Source organism: Entelurus aequoreus, linkage group LG13 (genome assembly GCF_033978785.1).
Source record: "Entelurus aequoreus isolate RoL-2023_Sb linkage group LG13, RoL_Eaeq_v1.1, whole genome shotgun sequence".
In the NCBI taxonomy this organism is placed as follows: Eukaryota; Metazoa; Chordata; class Actinopteri; order Syngnathiformes; family Syngnathidae; genus Entelurus; species Entelurus aequoreus.
The window spans coordinates 52,848,731-52,861,958 of record NC_084743.1 but is presented as its reverse complement, the minus strand read 5'-3'; positions in this window follow the sequence as shown (position 1 = coordinate 52,861,958).

Genomic DNA, 13,228 nt, shown 5'->3' with positions numbered 1-13,228 from the left:
GTATTATTGTGCCTTTGTTACGTTTGCAAACACGGAAATAGTCCAAAGCTAAAAACACATCAACGTAATGAAAAAAATACAACGGGAAAATGCTGCAGGATAATAAAAACAAACACAAAAAATGCACACAAAAAATGAAAAAAAAAAAAAAGAATTCTGCATTTCCTCTAATCACGCACAAACGCCAAAAACAACTGCACGAGAGAATTGCTGCAAGTTGACGGAACGTTGCTGCATGGTCGCTCCATTTTTTGCTCCATTTTTAATTTTTTTTTTATAAAATAAAAAATAAATAAACAGAAACATATCCCTTCGTCCATATAAAATAGCATAATTCATTTGTGTCCTTGACAGACAAGTATACATATGTTATGTATTATGCTATTTTACATTATCACATTTTATTTTGTATCATATTTGATTAGTATAGTTACTTTTAATTTAGTGCTGATACAATATATTTATTAGTACACATTTTTTTGTGTTCGCTTCGTTATTATTCAAAACTATAACAATCCAAAACTAAATATAAGAAAGTAGTTCAGAACAATTAATTATGAAGCACAAAATCTAATACTGTAAATATGAAATTACAGTCGTCCCTTGTTTGTCGCAGCCAATTGGTTCCAGGCTTGACTGTAGTAAACACATTTATGCAAAGTAGGATTACTATTAATTGATATATACATATATATGACAACAATGATGAAAAATAAATGTATTAAAAAAACAAGCCAAAACACTGACAGGGGGTTTTACTGTTTGTGCTATGGCACCATCTTTTGGTCAAATTCGTTTACTGCAGGTGCTGCAGTGTCCTTCCATATATCGATAGTGCTTTTATTTGTTTTACAACCGTAGTGCTGTTCAGTCTTCTAGCCTTGCATAGCGTTTCTACTTGTATGGATTCTTCATTCATCACTCCAAGCAACGTTTGTAAGTTCGACAGTATAACTAAAACTATTCATACTTACTAAACCGTCCCATGTGTGATGTCTGTAGGAGTGTTTTCATGCATTATTGTATGTGCTATCGCAACGCAATGACGCTAGCGTCGTTAGCATTAGCTAATATGTTAACGCCTTGACGAGTGTCTGTGTTAGTGTTATTAACTTACCATTATTTTTTTTTGTTTCAGTTTCACAAATTCCTCAGTAAATTCACCAAGACGTCACCGTGGAGTTATAGAGTCTGTTTAGCTGATTGGAGAGCTAGCTTCCGCAGCTAGACGATGACTTCTGGTTTGTTTGATCAGCCATTTTACTGCTGTGTTACAGGCACCGTTTGGAAACAATTAAGGTATGTAAATAAACATTTATAGAATCGTACTGTGTAAATAACTCATGTCGCAACATATATGTCTGCGGCTAACGAATAGAAACATATTTGTTTCTTCTAAAATTTCATGGGCGCGCTCTTTATTCCGGAAAATACGATACGTACAAGCCAGAGTCAGATGGAACTGAAGAAGAAACTTCAGAAGAAAGGCTTGAAATAAATGCATCTCATTGGTTCATATTATGTCTGTTGCCCCATTAATCTTATCCTTAAATGCCGTTTTTACGAAAAATCATTCTTCATATTCCCGGAGGTTGATGAAGCTGTTGTCCTAAATCAGAAGGCTAAGCTACAAGCTACACAACAAATCGAGCTAACAATGCTAGATTCGTTCAAACATTGCCAACTTACTGTTATTACTTACTGTCTCATTGTCTCCTCCATTGCTATAAATAGTAGACACTGATTACGCCTTCAAATGTAGCTTTTGGAAAAATCAATTTTTATATTGCAGCAGGTTTGTGAAGCAGGAATCTTTGACGGGGTTGACAAAAACGAAGAGATACTTCTTTCCATTTGAAGGCACGAAAAAGTTAGCCAAGTTGTTTTTGTTTCTTCAGATTGGACTGGAGGTGTGTAGATCTGTGTTGGTTTATACAACCAATAACAGAGCATTTCGTTCTTCGGGTCCTACTTTGTCCTACGCTCGTGCATCATTTAAAAATGGCTGATATGCGCAAAGGTCTTGAGTAAATTTCTGCCTCATATGAATAATCCGCAGAAGTCACAGGTCAGAAAACTTCACAAGTCAGCAAATTCCTAACAACTCGTTTGGAGGAAGTATGAATGAGGGCCAGATTATTTTATAAATATCTCCGCAAGGTTTTATGTCAAATTTTCAGGACTTATGGGGACCCCAAATACACAAAAGCAGGTACCAACAAGTGAGGAAATAGTTGGTTTGGCATAATAGGTCTCATTTAACACTTAAATTAGATATGTGAAATATGCTTTTAAAAAAATATTATTTTTTTTAAATACTGGAAAAAAAATGTCTCTCTTAAAAAGAGTTTAAAAAAATAAATACAAGTTATATTTGATTGTAATGAACAAAAAAATCTGCCAATGGAGCAAATCAAAATTGTCTTAGTAGGATTTCTTGAAATAAAACATTATATTTAAGCTTTAAAAACGTAAAAAGAATCTTGAAATGAGCAATTAAAACCAATTATTAGCTGTACGTATAGGTTTGTGAAGTTTTGTGTCTAATAACAAACTTGTGATGTTCAAAAGTAGTATTATGTCCTTAGAAGATCAATTGAACTAAAAACAAGTTCTTATGTCTCCCTAAAAACTACTATTCAGGGAAGTGTGACTTGTATTAAGTTTGTATATAATACCGGGATAGAGCGGAATATACGCTTGGTCAGGAAAAATCACAGAGGCTATTTCATCCCTACAAGCCTGTTTTGGCAGGTTTCCCTGCACTTCAGAGGATTTTATTGAATAATAAATAATACAATAATATAATACAATATAATATGATAATAGTAAAAAATATATAATAAATAATAATAATAAATAATAATAAATAATAATAATAATGATTAATAATAATAATAAATAAATAATACTACTACATAAAAACTCCTGAAGAGCAGGGAAACCTGCGAAACAGGCTTTTAGGGATGAAATAGCCTCTGTGTTTTTTCCTGACCTAACGTATATATATATATATATATATATATATATATATATATATATATATATATATATATATATATATATATATATATATATATATATATATATATATATATATATATATATATATATATATATATATATATATATACACTGCCGTTCAAAAGTTTGGGGTCACCCAAACAATTTTGTGGAATAGCCTTCATTTCTAAGAACAAGAATAGACTGTCGAGTTTCAGATGAAAGTTCTCTTTTTCTGGCCATTTTGAGCATTTAATTGACCCCACAAATGTGATGCTCCAGAAACTCAATCTGCTCAAAGGAAGGTCAGTTGTGTAGCTTCTGTAACAAGCTAAACTGTTTTCAGATGTGTGAACATGATTGCACAAGGGTTTTCTAATCGTCAATTAGCCTTCTGAGCCAATGAGCAAACACATTGTACCATTAGAACACTGGAGTGATAGTTGTTGGAAATGGGCCTCTATACACCTATGTAGATATTGCACCAAAAACCAGACATTTGCAGCTAGAATAGTCATTTACCACATTAGCAATGTATAGAGTGTATTTCTTTAAAGTTAAGACTAGTTTAAAGTTATCTTTATTGAAAAGTAAAGTGCTTTTCCTTCAAAAATAAGGACATTTCAATGTGACCCCAAACTTTTGAACGGTAGTGTGTGTATATATATATATATATATATATATATATATATATATATATATATATATATATATATATATATATATATATATATATATATATATATATATATATATATATATCAAAATACATACTTGGTGAGATTGTGAGTTTTTCCAATGAATCTGCGATTTTGATGCAGCGGCGATACAGCGAGGGACGACTGTATGAAAAAATAATTGGAGTACTGATTGTATTCATCTGTGGACGGAGGGATGTTGGATCCTCTCCTCAGACACAAAGAGGAATTAGTCTGAGAGTATCAATGGCAGAGTGAGAGCAGCAAAAAGCCCTGCTAGTCTCCTTAAAGCTACTACAAGATGCTCCAAGGGACATGAATAGACCTCCTAACTTAATGCGCTACTCAATCCACTTTATGCTTGCAGGGTCAGATGGTCAACAAGGTGTAGATGTACATGGAATCTTGACACAAATTATAATAAAAGTGGATATAGAGTCGTCATATGCTATTTTTTTCTTGCATCTTCTATCTTTGTTTACTGATGTGTGTTTGTCTGTTGTTTCCTCCTTCTTGTGTCTCGCACTGCATGTCCAAGGATAACCTGCGAAAACACAACACAAAATATTTGCTCAGCACGACACGAACCTCTGCAGTCACATTGTTGTTTACCAGGGCAACATCTAACATGGACATGACTGTCTGGTGTGCAACCAGGCCATCCCTACAGAGATGCAACTTTATAGTAGCCAGTGTACAGCTCATATAGCAGTTTAGACTTCTGTAAATAACTCCATCCACGCTCGTTTAAGTGGCTGCCAACACAAGACGTACCAACTCTGTCTTGCCTGCTGTCAATCTATACGGCTTTGCAAGTTGTACACGGACTACTTCCATTTATAGTCAGGAAGGAAATGTGAGCGCTTTAGTGGCACACAGCAAACAATAATCTCTGATGTTTTGGTTGATATAACTTGCTGACCTGTTCGGTTAAAAGAAACTATTAATTCTTTAATTAACAAAACTTTTTTCACCAAGTACCACCTCAGAAAACACTTCTCAGGAGGGACCCTTGAGAACATGAGGAAAGCCAAATGGAAAGAACACGTAAAACCGTTAGTGCACGCTTACAACTGCACGAGAAACGATGTCACCGGTTTTACGCCGTACGAACTGATGTTTGGCCGTTCACCGCGACTCCCGGTAGATCTGGCCTTTGGCTTACCTGTGCGGGGAAGTTTGTATATAATACCGGGATAGAGCGGAATATACGCTAGGTCAGGAAAAAACACAGAGGCTATTTCATCCCTACAAGCCTGTTTCGCAGGTTTCCCTGCACTTCAGGGGATTTTATTGAATAATAAATAATACAATAATATAATATAATATAATATGATAATTATAAATAATATATAATAAATAATAAAAAAATAAATAAATAATAATAAATAATAAATAATAATAATAAATAATAATAATAAATACTAATAATAAGTACCACCTCAGAAAACACTTCTCAGGAGGCACAAGACATTGATACAACGTTGATTAAACATGCACGTCCTTTAACCTCTAAAGGCCTTAGTGGCCACATGCGTGGACAGCACCTTTAAGCTCTTATTTCCAAAATTGTGTACACTACTGAATTGGGGTCTTATGCCGACATATGGACACTTATACTGCCATCTGGTGGTGTCATAAGAGTATAACATACAATGGAATTTGGAAAAATAAGTGTAAAAAAATGAAATGAAGTACACGTTTGTACATCATAGTAAAAGATGATCTTCAGTTTTTATTCTAATTAGGGTCCAATAAGCCCAAATAGCAAAGAAAAAAAGAAAAAAAAGCATGTAAACAAACAGCTTGGGCCTTCAGAGGTTAAAACCGACTTTGTAACAATGTCGCAAAAATAGTTGTATTTGTAAAGTGAGACAACTTTGAGGTCCAACGTTGGATCCACGGTGTTGGTTGGGAAATAACCACATTTCAATGGTCAAATCGACGTCACAACCTGACATTGATTAAACGTCGTAAAAAAGCATGTTGTTTCAACGTTTTGTTTGAGTTGCTCAACTTCAGGACCTAATTCAACAAGTTCTCAACGTTGTCAAGTCTTGTGCCTGCTGGTTTGGCTCTCCAAGTACCACCATAATGACCAACATTAAATGCAGTTGCATAGCAGGCTTAAGTATTCATTAAAAAAAAGGCAGAGGTTTTACTTAACAAGTATATTTGATATTTTCGTCCACTGTAGCATTACATACAGTATGGACAGTAACACTGTGTTCAAATATTCAACTACGTGGGTTTTTGGTGTAGCACTAGATGGAGCCTGCATATCCCTGGAATAATTTGTTCGAACGAATCAATTCATTGTATTGGTTTTCAACACAGCATATCTAGTTCACAGTCATGGGTGAGCTAGAGCTTAAATTCACTCCTATGGACAATTTAGAGCAGGGATATTTAATTAAATTTTTTGAGGGCCAAATTTCCAGAAAGCTAAGAACCGGGGGACCGAATTTCTCCCTTCACTATTATTCGTATTTTTTACAGGCTGAAAAACCAGCGTCCACTACAGCAGGAGTTCTTAACCTTTTTGACCTCAGGCCCCAACTTTTGCACTACAGAGGGACCCAGGGCCCACTCAAATATTGACACTGAATTAGTAATTTTACTCTTGATTTTAATCATATTCAATAATTATATCTAACCTACTTACTGTTTGCAATCATGTCAAATGGTATGAAAGCATGTGTTAATCACAAAGATGATTATTTATTGAACACATAAACATTAGGCTTAAGTCAGGCTGATTAGAAACATAACGTGCTGATAAATAACATATGTAAAATTATTTATTTTAAATGTAGTTATGTTGTGCGCAAATAAATAAGCTAAATTCATAATGAATATGTTTCTTAACTAAATTGTCAATAAAAATCAAGTTTACAACTTCACCACTTTTAGTCATAATTTTTGCACTTAAGAAACTTCTCTATGGCTTTAGCGCCAGACTTCCTCTGTTTGTTTAAGATTGTCATTACTGCCACAAGTGGTGGAAAAGTGTATTACTACTGAGGGACCACAGCAAAAAAAAATATTTTTTTTGGCGGCCCTCTAGTTAAGAAACACTGCTCGATAGTAGACATTTGATTTTGGTCTATTTATTTTGTCAGAACTACAGGAGGGCTATTCTGTTTTTATGGACCTTTTGCAAAAATGTGAATCTCTCACAAGTTTTTTGGACTGAACTCACGGGCCACCAGTTAAACAGCACAAATGATGAAAAAGAGAGGACTAGTGTTGTCCCGATACCGATATTTTGGTACCAAAATTATTTAGATACTTTTCGGTACTTTTCGATACTTTTCCAAATAAAGGGGACCACAAAAAATTGCATTATTGGCTTTATTTTAACAAAAAATCTCACGGTACATTAAACATATGTTTCTTATTGCAAGTTTGTCCATAAATAAAATAGTGAACATACAAGACAACTTGTCTTTTATTAGTAAGTAAGCAAACAAATGCTCCTAATTTAGCTGCTGACGTATGCAGTAACATATTGTGTCATTTTCCATTCTATTATTTTGTCAAAATTATTAAGGACAAGCGGTAGAAAATGAATTATTAATCTACTTGTTCATTTACTGTTAATATCTGCTTACTTTCTCTTTTAAAATGTTCTATCTACACTTCTGTTAAAATGTCACAAAATCATTTAAAATTATTTATTCTTCTGTTGTTTGGATGCTGTACATTTTTACATTAATTTTGGATGATACCACAAATTTAGGTATCAAACCGATACCAAGTCGTTACAGGGTGATACATTGCTCCTATTCAAAGTCCTCGTGTCCAGGAACATATTTCCTGAGTTTATAAACATAATATAAATTTAATAAAAACGAAAGAAGAGTAGTATCGACTTGATACGCACCTGTACTTTGTATCATTACAGTGGATGTCAGGTGTAGATCCACCAATGGCGTTTGTTTACATTTTGATGTCGGTGAGCTACGGTGTGTAGTGAGGCATGTTTAGCTATTCCTCGTCCCGCAGGGATGATACTTGTAAGAAACATACTTTATTTGTCGCCATGGAGGCGAGGATTAGTGATTTAGAAGTAGCTAAAACACTGCAGACTGGGGCTGGACTTTAGCCGCGAGCTAGCTAGCCATGTTTTAAAGCACCTCTTCCTGAGGGCGTTTCAGTGTTATAACTTCACCTTTATCATTAGTTTTTAAGCCAAAATGCGTCCGTTCTCCCTTTTCGGTCTACACACTGTGTCTGCTTGTAAGTACTCTGTGATTATGCACTGCCGAACATGCTCGTCTGCTCGTAAACCAGCAATGACACGGCGTGACGATGACGATGGCGCGGGGGTTGGGGGACCGGTACTTTAGTATTATTAGTATCACGGTACTATACTAATACCGGTACCACTCAGTGGCCTAGTGGTTAGAGTGTCCGCCCTGAGATCGGTAGGTTGTGAGTTCAAACCCCGGCCGAGTCAAACCAAAGACTATAAAAATGGGACCCATTACCTCCCTGCTTGGCACTCAGCATCAAGGGTTGGATTTGGGGGTTAAATCACCAAAAATGATTCCCGGGCGCTGCCACCGCTGCTGCTCACTGCTCCCCTCACCTCCCAGGGGGTGAACAAGGGGATGGGTCAAATGCAGAGGACAAATTTCAGCACACCTAGTGTGTGTGACAATCATTGGTACTTTAACTTAACTTAACTTAAGTATACCGTACAACCCTCGAGAGGACTTAAAATGGGCCCTTGAGGAACACCACTAGTATAGCTAGAACACAAATGACTACTGACTGCATCTGAAGTAAACGAGCTACAGTAATACCTTGGTTAAATAAATCACATTACGGAGAAAAAAAAAAGCGTAACTGCCAAAAAGGAGAGGACTTAAACTGGTGCCTTGAGGAACGCCTCAGTTATGTAAATCACAAATGTAGACCCCTGTGTTCTATATGTTAACAGTGGTCCAAGTTCCTCTATACAACAGGAGCACTTTTATAGGAATTTGCTGCAAAAATGTTGGTCTCCCAAGTTTTGAACTGCACCAGGGGCAGGTTTGGTGTCATTCCCGGGCTGGATTTGGCCCCGGGTTGCCAGTTGAATGGCCCTGATTTAGCATCTGCAATGAATTAAGCAATCATAGATTAATTAAATGATTAGTTTTTGGACTGTGGGAGTAATTCAACATTTCTTGTGTGGCCCTCCCACCTCAAACTCCTCTACATCACACAGCCCTCCGTGCTTCCTCCCCCCTAAAGGGTGAAAAATTGACCCTGTGGCTGGTCTGGCCTGGTACCGGGTCTGCCTGCCAAGCTGAATAGGTTCAGAGCATCGGGTAGTCAGGTTGTGTGCCTGTGTGTGTTGGGTCACGGCGTGGGGATTAGGTGTGTGTGAGTGATTGAGGGTGACAGCGGTCCCAGCATTAGGGGCCCTGTGGTAGATTTGGAAGGCCTGTTTTAGACACACTAAGCTGGATTAACCAGCAGCAGTGTGTCAGCAGTGATGCAGGCTGCCGGGACCTCCTACAGGACGTACACACTAGTACATCTATTAAATCACACACCTTTGTCACCTCTGACCCCACCTATTTCCGTCTATTAAGTGTGCACTTTAAAAAAAAAAAGTTTTTTTTACATTCTGAGGAAAAATTTTCCAGGTCCTAAATCAAGGGTATCAAACTCATTTTAGATCGGGGGCCACATTGAGAAAAATCTACTCCCAAGTGGGCCGGACTGGTAAAATCACGACACGATAACTTAAAAATAAATACAACTTCAGATTGTTTTCTTTGTTTAAAAATAGATTAAGCACATTCTGAAATTGTACAAATCATAACGTTGTTGTTTTTTTTACACTTACATGTTGCGGTTAAAAGTATTATATCTTTATTTGTCCGAATAAAATATGTAATAATGTTCATCGGTCAACTCATTGGTGTTAATTTTCAATCTATCAAGATAAAAAAATTATATCAAAATCAAATTATAATGATAAATGGGTTATACTTGTATAGCGCTTTTCTACCTTCAAGGTACTCAAAGCGCTTTGACACAAGCACACAAGCATTTTTACTATTTCCACATTCACCCATTCACACACACATTCACACACTGATGGAGGGAGCTGCCATGCAAGGCGCTACCAGCACCCATCAGGAGCAAGGGTGAAATTTCTTGCCCAAGGACACAACGGACGTGACTAGGATGGTAGAAGGTGGGGATTGATTGAACCCCAGTAACCAGCAACCCTCCGATTGCTGGCACGGCCACTCTACCAACTTCGCCACGCCGTCCCAGGATGTAAACAACAGGATGTTATTCATGTAGTTTGATCATGTTGCTCGACTGATGTACTAACATCATGTGGTTTATTTTGTACATATGTAGCATCATCTACAAAGATACAAAGAATTGCTATTGCGACATCCAGTGGACACATTTAGAACAGCAGTTTCTTTCATTCAAAAATTTCAGGTTAATATTTATACCTAGCAAATAAAACCTGTTCACGGGCCTGATCCGGCCCTCGGGCCGTACGTTTGACACCCGTGTCCTAAAAGTGTCTCAGTCTCTGTTTTTGTTTTTTTGTCTCTCCACTCGGGCTGCGCCCCGGGCTGTTGTAACAGTTGGTTGGGGGGCGCATAATAAATGAAAATAACATAACATAACATAACAAATCATTTATTCCCAGGCTTAACCAACGCTGGAGACGTCTAGTTCTCGGAATTCTTTAGACCAGGGTTTCGCAAAAATGGGCCATTTTTACTATGACACTCATTATCTGAGTAAAGTCTGTTTGTAGCCATACCTAATTTTATTTTCATGTAAAATATAAAATGACAATTTTCTCGAAACCTTAAAGACAAAAAAACATTTCACACAATTAATCATAACATCTGAATGAACAAATTAGAACGGTATGGCATCAGAAGGTTGGTGTTGAACTGGGTAAGAAGCTACTTAACCCACAGGAAGCAATACGTGACCCTCGAGGCAAACATACGTGTACAGCGTTAAACATACCTTGTGGTGTACCCCAGGGGTCAATACCAGCACCAAAATTGTTTAATCTCTTTTGTAAAATTATAAAGGACTTGAAGTTAGTAATATTTACAGACAACGAATACTATTTTTTTCGGGAGCACTGGAGCTAATACAAATAATAACAGATAAAATGAACAAGAGATGGTTGGACAAAAACTGACAATCGCAGTAAAACTAAATTAGTGCTGTTCGGTAACAGTAGAAGATCAAGTCAAACACAAATACAAATAGACAGAGTAGACAATGACAGGGTAAAACAAGTCAAATTTCTAACCCCTTAGTTATCCAATCAAAAATATTGAAATTCGTAGACTTAGTGCATTTGCAAAGAGATGTACAAAGCAAACTATACCCTGGCACCAAAGAATGTACAACAATTCTTCTCAACAAAGGAGGAAAGATATAACCTTAGACAATAATGTGACCTACAACATTTGTATGCACGTACAACACGTAAACAATTGAATATGTCAGTGGAATTAAATTATGGAATGGATTAAAGGCCTACTGAAATGAATTTTTTTAATTTAAACGGGGATAGCAGATCCATTCTATGTGTCATACTTGATCATTTCGCCCTTTGAGACACTTGTGATTTAGGGCTATATAAATAAACATTGATTGATTGATTGATTGATTTCGCGATATTGCCATATTTTTGCTGAAAGGATTTAGTAGAGAACATCGACGATAAAGGTCGCAACTTTTGGTCGCTGATAAAAAAAAGCCTTGCCTATACCGGAAGTAGCGTGACGTCACCGGAGGAAGGACTCCTCACATTTTCCCATTGTTTTCAATGCAGCGAGAGCAATTCGGACCGAGAAAGCGACGATTACCCCATTAATTTGAGCAAGGATGAAAGATTCGTGGATGAGGAAAGTGAGAGTGAAGGACTACAGTGCAGTGCAGGACGTATCTTTTTTTAGGTACAAGGGTTCAATGGATTCCACACTTTCTCCTTTTTCTATTGTGGATCACGATACTATAAGGCCTACTGAAAATTTTTTTTTAATTTAAACGGGAATAGCAGATCCATTCTATGTGTCATACTTGATTATTTCGCGATATTGCCATATTTTTGCTGAAAGGATTTAGTAGAGAAAATCGACGATAAAGTTCGCAACTTTTGCTCGCTGATAAAAAAAAGCCTTGCCTGTAACGGAAGTAGCGTGACGTCACAGGAGCTAGTATTCCTCACAATTCCCCATTGTTTACAATGGAGTGAGAGAGATTTGGACCGAGAAAGTGATGATTACCCCATTAATTTGAGCGAGGATGAAAGATTCGTAGATAAGGAACGTTACAGTGAAGGACTTGAGAAACAGTGATGGACGTATCTTTTTTCGCTCTGACCGTAACTTAGGTACAAGCTGGCTCATTGGATTCCACACTCTCCTTTTTTTATTGTGGATCACGGATTTGTATTTTAAACCACCTCCGATACTATATCCTCTTGAAAATGAGAGTCGAGAACGCGAAATGGACATTCAGTGCCTTTTATCTCCACGACAATACATCGGCGAAATGCTTTAGCTACGAGCTAACGTGATAGCCCATCCATCCATCCATCTTCCTCCGCTTATCTGAGGTCGGGTCGCGGGGGCAGCAGCCTAAGCAGGGAAGCCCAGACTTCCCTCTCCCCAGCCACTCCGTCCAGCTCTTCCCGGGGGATCCCGAGGCGTTCCCAGGCCAACCGGGAGACATAGTCTTCCCAACGTGTCCTGGGTCTTCCCCGTGGTCTCTTCCCGGTCGGACGTGCCCTAAACACCTCCCTAGGGAGGCGTTCGGGTGGCATCCTGACCAGATGCCCGAACCACCTCATCTGGCTCCTCTCGATGTGGAGGAGCAGTGGCTTTACTTTGAGCTCCTCCCGGATGACAGAGCTTCTCACCCTATCTCTAAGGGAGAGACCCGCCACCCGGCGGAGGAAACTCATTTCGGCCGCTTGTACCCGTGATCTTGTCCTTTCGGTCATAACCCAAAGCTCATGACCATAGGTGAGGTTGGGAACGTAGATCGACCGGTAGATTGAGAGCTTTGCCTTGCGGCTCAGCTCCTTCTTCACCACAACGGATCGATACAGCGTCCGCATTACTGAAGACGCCGCACCGATCCGCCTGTCGATCTCACGATCCACTCTTCCCTCACTCGTGAACAAGACTCCGAGGTACTTGAACTCCTCCACTTGGGGCAAGATCTCCTCCCCAACCCGGAGATGGCACTCCACCCTTTTCCGGGCGAGAACCATGGACTCGGACTTGGAGGTGCTGATTCTCATCCCAGTCGCTTCACACTCTGCTGCGAACCGATCCAGCGAGAGCTGAAGATCCTGGCCAGATGAAGCCATCAGGACCACATCATCTGCAAAAAGCAGAGACCTAATCCTGCAGCCACCAAACCAGATCCCCTCAACGCCTTGACTGCGCCTAGAAATTCTGTCCATAAAAGTTATGAACAGAATCGGTGACAAAGGGCAGCCTTGGCGGAGTCCAACCCTC